Raw genomic sequence first — 7,092 nt, forward strand, 5'->3', positions numbered from 1 at the left:
AAGTATGCATGGACACTGGTAGCTCATGTGCGTGCACGGGAGTACACACACACACACACACACACACACACACACACACACACACACACACGGAAGGCAATAGTGTAGTTGTACATCTAGCTTTGAACACTGCGTTTAGAAAACAAGCAAGGAAAGAACTCAGTGTTGAGAAATGAGGTTCACAAGAAGCAACCAAATCAATATTCTTTTTTTTTTTTTTTTTTTTTTTTTTGAGACAGGGTTTCTCTGTGTAGCCTTGGCTGTCCTGGACTCACTTTGTAGACCAGGTTGGCCTCGAACTCACAGCGATCCGCCCACCTCTGCCTCCCGAGTGCTGGGATTAAAGGCATGAGCTACCATGCCCAGCAGCAAATAACTTCTAAGTAGCTAAAATGCCCGACTCCGAGGCTGGGTAGGACTCTCTTAGACTGGAACATACTCCATAAGCAATTTCATTTCTGCTTTACTGTGAGCTTTGGTTCATGGGCTTTTCCACGAAAAAGCTGACATGTAAAAGACATAGAGAGATCTGCGCGTGTTCATATAGATGTGTGGTCGCACTCTCATGGAAACGGTTCAAGGACTTGTGACCTTGGAGCCAGTTGGCTCACTGGCTACCTTTGCGTTCTTTGTTGCTCAGTACACATCGCAGGACCTGACCCACACAGTGGCAGGGGCTATGCAGGTCAGCCAAGCACCTCAGGAGCCAGCACTTGCGTCGGTGCCCCAGCCCAGGGCCTATAGGACCAAGGCGCTAACTTGTACCATCACGTAAGTTACTTTCTTAAATTGGTGTCCCTGGCTGCCCAAGCCGCTGCTTCCTTTTTGAATCTCCTCTCGCCTCTCATTAATTTGTCTTTCAACTCATCTTGCAATCTGAATTAATGCCCAGAATTAAAACCGAAGCCTGCATTGAGCCCCTTGATCGGATTCATTCTCCCTCGTCTTAGCCAGCAGACCAACCAGAATCTTCTGGGACAGAATCCACGGGGTGGGCTGAGGCAGACAACAGGAGTGGGCACGGGTCTGGCTGGAGCCTTCCAGCAGCATCTCCTTCAGCCTCATGTCCCCTCCTCCCTCCCCCCTCCTCCCTCCTCCCTCCCCCCTCCTCCCTCCTCCCTCCTCCCTCCTCCCTCCTCCCTCCTCCCTCCTCCACTCTGTTTTCAGGTTGGGGCTCTCTTAAGGCAATCACATCTATGAAAGGCAAGGCCTGTTGGGACATGACATAGCCACAGAAGGTCCTCCAGGCGAGACTTCCCATAGACAATTTGGCCAAATTCATAAATTAAGTTGAAAATTTGATCGAGCCTGCTGCCAAGCAGGGCTAATTAATTTCTGTAGAGACTGATGAACAGGAAGCTCACGATTCGCATTATTTCATCAACAATTAATTCACTAAGCTCCGATTCATTAGTTTCCTGGCATTCACCCGCCTAAACAGTGCGGGCAAGGTGTTTGTGGAGGGAGCCTGGCTATTTTAAGCCTCCTGGAGAACACCTTAGGCTCAGCTGCCTCTCTGCAGGTGACTTCACCCTCCCCTGGAGAGGACTCATTAGGGGTTGTTTTGCACCCCGGGAGGCAGGCCTGGGTGGTAAACCTTTTCTTCCTGAGACCTTCTAGAGCTCTGTGGCCTTCTTGGCAAGAAGACACTGTGCTCTGGGCCCCACTTTAATGGCTGCTCCTCTAATGAGCTCCAAAAATGCCCCCAGGGTGCTCTCAGGGACAGGAAGTGGGAAGGACTGGGGTTCCTACGCAGCTTGAGGTCACTCTCAGCGGCTCCTACCCTCCTCAGATCTCCCGGAGTCTTAGAGCAATTGTCTCCCGAAGTACAGATCTTTGTGGGTTGGTCAGCAGGCACCTCACACGTTTGAGGGGTGCAGTCTGAGAAGGCTTCCTGGAGGATGAGCTGCACAAGTGTTTCCCAAAGGGCAGTGACCCTCAATTCATAGCACAGCGGCTCACGGTAGTGTGTGGTCCATAATGGGACACAGGAGGAAAAGGAGGCATGGAAAGGTAGGAAGGCAGAAAGAAAGCCAGGCATGCTGGTGTACTCAGGAGGCAGAGGCAGGTGGATCTCTGAGTTCAAGGCCAGCCAGCGCTACACTGTGAGTTCAAGGCCAGCCTGGTCTACAAAGCCAGTTCCTGGACAGCCAAGGTGGAAAGAGAGGTAATGACTAGGCGAAAACCTGAGATGGTACCAGGTAGGGGAAGTGGCGTGCACTGCACATCTCTGAAGACACTGCCTCCCTGGATGGACACACTTAGAGTATGTTCACAGCTCCATCACCATGGGCATCCACATACAAGCTGAGAGAGACATAGGAGACCAGCAAGGAGACATTTCCAAAGCCTTTTTGTGGGGGGTGGGGGGATGGGGTGCTGGGACTTGAACCCGGGTCCTCTGGAAGAGCAGCTAGTGCTCTTAATGGCTAGCCATCTCTTTAAGCCAAAATGATGCTTTTTTTTTTTTTTTGGACACTTTCCAAAGCTAAGCTCAGGCTTGTACACACAGATGTGGTCAGGTGAGTTCACCTGGCCTGGCTCCACCCTCGTTCAGGCAGAAAGACTAGGTAGCAGCAGCTTGACCGGGGATCTTGGCTCTGTTTCCTGGCAGTGGTCATACACTTGACATTCTCTCTGTTCACGAGTCTGCTTTTTTGTCTGGGCATAGTAAACCACTGTGGCCAAGGCAGATCTTGGCTCACAGGGCAGGCAAGTCAGAGCCCTTGACAGCAGCTTCACTCAGAAGCCCTGACTAGCTGGACCATGCAGCAGGGAGGAAGAGCCACACATTTCATCCTCTCTGGTGCCCCTTTTTCCTCAGGAGCTTTTCTTTTCTTTTTTTTTCTTTTTTTCTGAGCCAGGGTTTCCCTGTGTAGCCATGGCTATCCTGGAACTTACGCTGTAAACCAGCCTGGCCTCAAACTCAGAGATCTACCTGCCTCTGCCTCCCAAATGCTGGGTGCCACCGCCATCACCGCTGGGCTCTCCTGGGCTTTTCTTTTTTCTTTCTTCCTTCCTTCCTTCCTTCCTTTCTTTCTTTCTTTCTTTTCTTTTCTTTTTTTTCTCCCCGAGACAGGGTTTCTCTGTGTAGCCTTGGCTGTCCTGAGCTCACTTTGTAGACCAAGCTGGCCTCAAACTCACAGCAATCCACCTGCCTCTGCCTCCTGAGTGCTGGGATTAAAGGCGTGCGCCACCACGCCTGGCTTCCTGGGCTTTTCTAATCACTGCTCCCTGATCCCCCCACTGGTGGGGCAAGCCAGAAGCTGAAGCTTCCATATCTGAAAACATTCTTCATAAGATGTTGAATATAAGTTTTCTCCTCACAGCGGCAGGAAGAGAAGCTTTCAAGTTGATGGTTTTCACGAGAGAGAGAGAGAGAGAGAGAGAGAGAGAGAGAGAGAGAGAGAGAGAGAGAGAGGCGGCTTGGTAGACAACGTGGTCCTTCGGTTCAACCCTAAATAAAGTTATGAGAGAAGCATAACAATCAGGTAAGTCTGAATTTGTTCTAGAAACTGGGGAAAGGCAGCGAGCAAGTGTCAGAAATTTTTCAGCAAAATCTGTGAAAATGAGAACAAACGGTACAAAATGGAAGGCACATGCTCCTGTCCAGTTTGGAATTCTACTTCTTGAGGAAGAAGCAGTGCCTCATGGGAGAAGCCGAGCTGACCCTGGGTGTCACATGTTTTCAACAGTTGAGGGAGAGGAGACTGAGACCTGAGGTTTGGACAACTGGAAGCAGAAGGCCTGGGAGCGTCTGGAGAGCCTAGAAAGAAAGATGCATTCTCCACACAGATGTCTGACCAGCAACCTCTGGAGGCAAAAGCAGCCATTTTGAGACTTTGCTTAGCCTTGGGCCTCCAGTGGTTCAGGCTAGCGTGGGTGCTGTTGGTAAATCATAGGGTGAGGTGAAGATGCAAGAAAGTGGAGTGTTATCTCTGCCTCAGGCATAGGGTCCGTGGCTCGCAGTCTCAGACTGAAAGAGGTCTAGCCCAACATGATGGGTGATGTCTTAAAGCCCAGTACTTGGGAGGCTAAGGCAGGAGAATTCCAAGTTCAAGGGTAGCCTGGGCTACATCATCAGACCGTGTCTCAAACAAAATAAGAGCAAACAGCCACAGGCAAACAACAAAACAAAAATGTCCCAGGGTGAGGTTATCTGCTGTCCCTATCCACTCAGGTGGCTGATTCAGAGAGCGTAAGGGTCCGATAATAATAATCGCTGAAGGAAAACAGCCTACACGCAGGGGTCAGCCATCCAAACAAAATGGCGGCTACCCTGGGAGGAGCTTACAGGCTCTTTTTGATGGCTTCTAGGGGATTCCCGTCTGTGGCCAGGCATCTGTGGAGGCAGCACGGTGCTCATGGAAGCCAGTGACTCTAGCCACAGGCCTTTTAGCAATGTCCAGTCCTCTCAGGAGTTGCCCTATGCTTTCCGATTACATCGGAAATAACTCAGACAGCTTCATGGGACCAGATGCAGCCAGAGTAGGGACTCACGATAAATTAAATATAGATTTGGGTTGGTTTGTTTAATTATTTTATCTCATGTATGGGAGTATTCTGCCACATGTATGCCTGGTGCCTAGGAGGCCAGAAAAGGGCATTGAGTTCCCCGGAACAGAAGGTAGTCAGCCACCATCTGGGTGCTGGGAGTAGAGTCTGGGTCCTAGAGTGGCCAGTGCTCTTAACTGCTGAGTCATCTCTCCAAACACCATGGTTTTGTTGTTGTTGTTGTTGTTGTTGTTGTTGTTTGTTTTGTTTTGTTTCTTTTTAAATAAAGTTTTTTTTGGGCCCAGAGACATGGCTTTGTAGTTAACAGCACCTGCTCCTAAAGCCTGGCACTATAGTGTGTACCTTTAATCCCAGCACTCAGGGAAGCAGAGGCAGGCAGATATCTGTGAGTTCTAGGCCAGCCTGGTCTACAAAGAGAGTCCAGGACATTCAAGGCTACACAGAGAAACCCTGTCTAAAAAAAAAAAAAAAACAAAACAAAAAACCCAAAAACAAAAACAAATAATGATAAAATAAAAATAAAAAAAGGGAAAGGAAGGAAGGACAGAAGGAAGAGCATCTGCTCTTACAGAGGACAGGGCCTTTGTGACCAGCACTCACATGGTAATTCACAACTGCTTGCAACCCCAGTTCCAAGAAACCCCATGCCTTCTTCTGGCCTCTGGGGACACTGCACTCATGTGAAATACAGACATACGTGCAGGTACTTACATGTACGCATAAAATAAACATTTAAATACACTATACAATACAATACAATTAAATACAATAATAATTCATTGATTACCAAACATAAAGTCAACCATTTGAAAGTGAACAGTGCAGTGACACTGAGCACATTTACAGCGCTGGGCCATCACACTCTGCCTGGCTTCAGAACAGTTCTGTCAGCAAAGTAAACCCCTCACTCACTAGTCACTCCCCATCTGCCCTTCCCCACAGGTTTTTTTTTTTTGGTTTGTTTGTTTTTGTTTTTGTTTTTATATGTTTGTTTTGAGACAGGGTTTCTCTATGTAGTCTCAACTGTTCTGGACCTCGTTCTGTAGACCAGGCTGGCCTTGAACTCACAGAGGTCCACCTGCCTCTGCCTCCAGAGTGCTGGGATTAAAGGTGTGCACTATTGTTATCTTGGTTGGCCCTTGCATCCCATTTGTTCTGATGTTACTGTAAAATCCCCTGAAACGTGTAAATAATTCTGCCTCTTAAAGGTGTTTCTGTCAGACACTTTGCCACAGAGATAAGAAGAGGTAAGTAACATATTGATTGTCTCCGAGGCCTTATGTGCTAAGGACATTTCATATAGATGTAATCATGCACGCGCACACATGTCCATACACATGCTTGCAGAGTCAGGGGAAGGCATCTGTATCTGCCTTTGTCACTCTCTGCCTTTATTCCCTTGTGACAGGATCTCTCCGTGAACTTGGACCTTGTCATTTTTGGGGGGGGGCTGGTCAATAGGCTTCAGCAATTCCCGCCTCTGCACTGGCCTTACAGGAGCATGCAGAATGGGAGGTGTTTTATATGGCTGCTGGGGATCTGAACTTAGGTCCTTGTGTTTCTATAGCAAAGGCTTATGCCTACTGAGCCGTCCTACCAGCCTGCTTTATTCTTTTTTATGCTAAAACAACTACCTATATACCACCATTTGCACATCACTTCACCTGTTTGCTGGCAAATATTGGGCTATTTGAACCTCTCAGGGTGATGTGAACAGTGCACACATGAGTAGGCGCACATGTGTGTCTGTGGGTATTGTTTTCAGTTCTTTTGGAAATCACACCTAGCAGTAGGGTTGAGAGGTCACCTAACAACTCCAGGCTTATCTTTTAAAGGTGCTGACCCTTGTTTTCCAAAGCAGTTGGAACCCTACCTGGAATGCTGGAGGTTTCCAGTTTTCTCTACAGCATTGCTCACATTTATTATGGTTCATTTTCTTTGTCACAGCCATCCCAGTGAATTCAGAGTAGGCTTTATGAAAAATTGAATTTTCATTTTGTATTTTGGTGGATTTTACTGAATGAAGATTAGAATTTCCCAAGGAGAGAGCTCTATACCAAAGAATCCTAGGAAGGGGTAGAGGTGGAGGTGGTGGTGGTGGTGGTGGTGGTGGTGGTGGAGGTGATGGTGGTGGAGGTGATGGTGGAGGTGGTGGTGGTGGTGGAGGTGATGGTGGTGGAGGTGATGGTGGAGGTGGTGGTGGTGGTGGAGGTGGTGGTGGAGGTGATGGTGGAAGTGGTGAAGGTGGTGGAGGATGTGGTGGTGGTGGAGGTTGTGGTGGAGGTTGTGGTGGAGGAGGTGGTGGTGGAGGTGGTGGTGGAGGTGGAGGTGATGGTGGAGGTGGTGGTGGTGGTGGAGGTGGTGGTGGAGGTGGAGGTGGAGGTGGTGGAGGAGGTGGTGGTGGTGGTGGAGGTGGTGGTGGAGGTGGAGGTGGAGGTGGTGAAGGAGGTGGTGGTGGTGGTGGAGGTGGTGGTGGTGGAGGTGGTGGTGGTGGTGGAGGTGGTGGTGGTGGAGGTGGTGGTGGTGGAGGTGGTGGTGGTGGTGGAGGTGGAGGTGATGGTGGAGGTGGTGGTGGTG

Source organism: Acomys minous (assembly GCF_964271855.1).
Source record: "Acomys minous genome assembly, chromosome: 2".
Taxonomy (NCBI): domain Eukaryota; kingdom Metazoa; phylum Chordata; class Mammalia; order Rodentia; family Muridae; genus Acomys; species Acomys minous.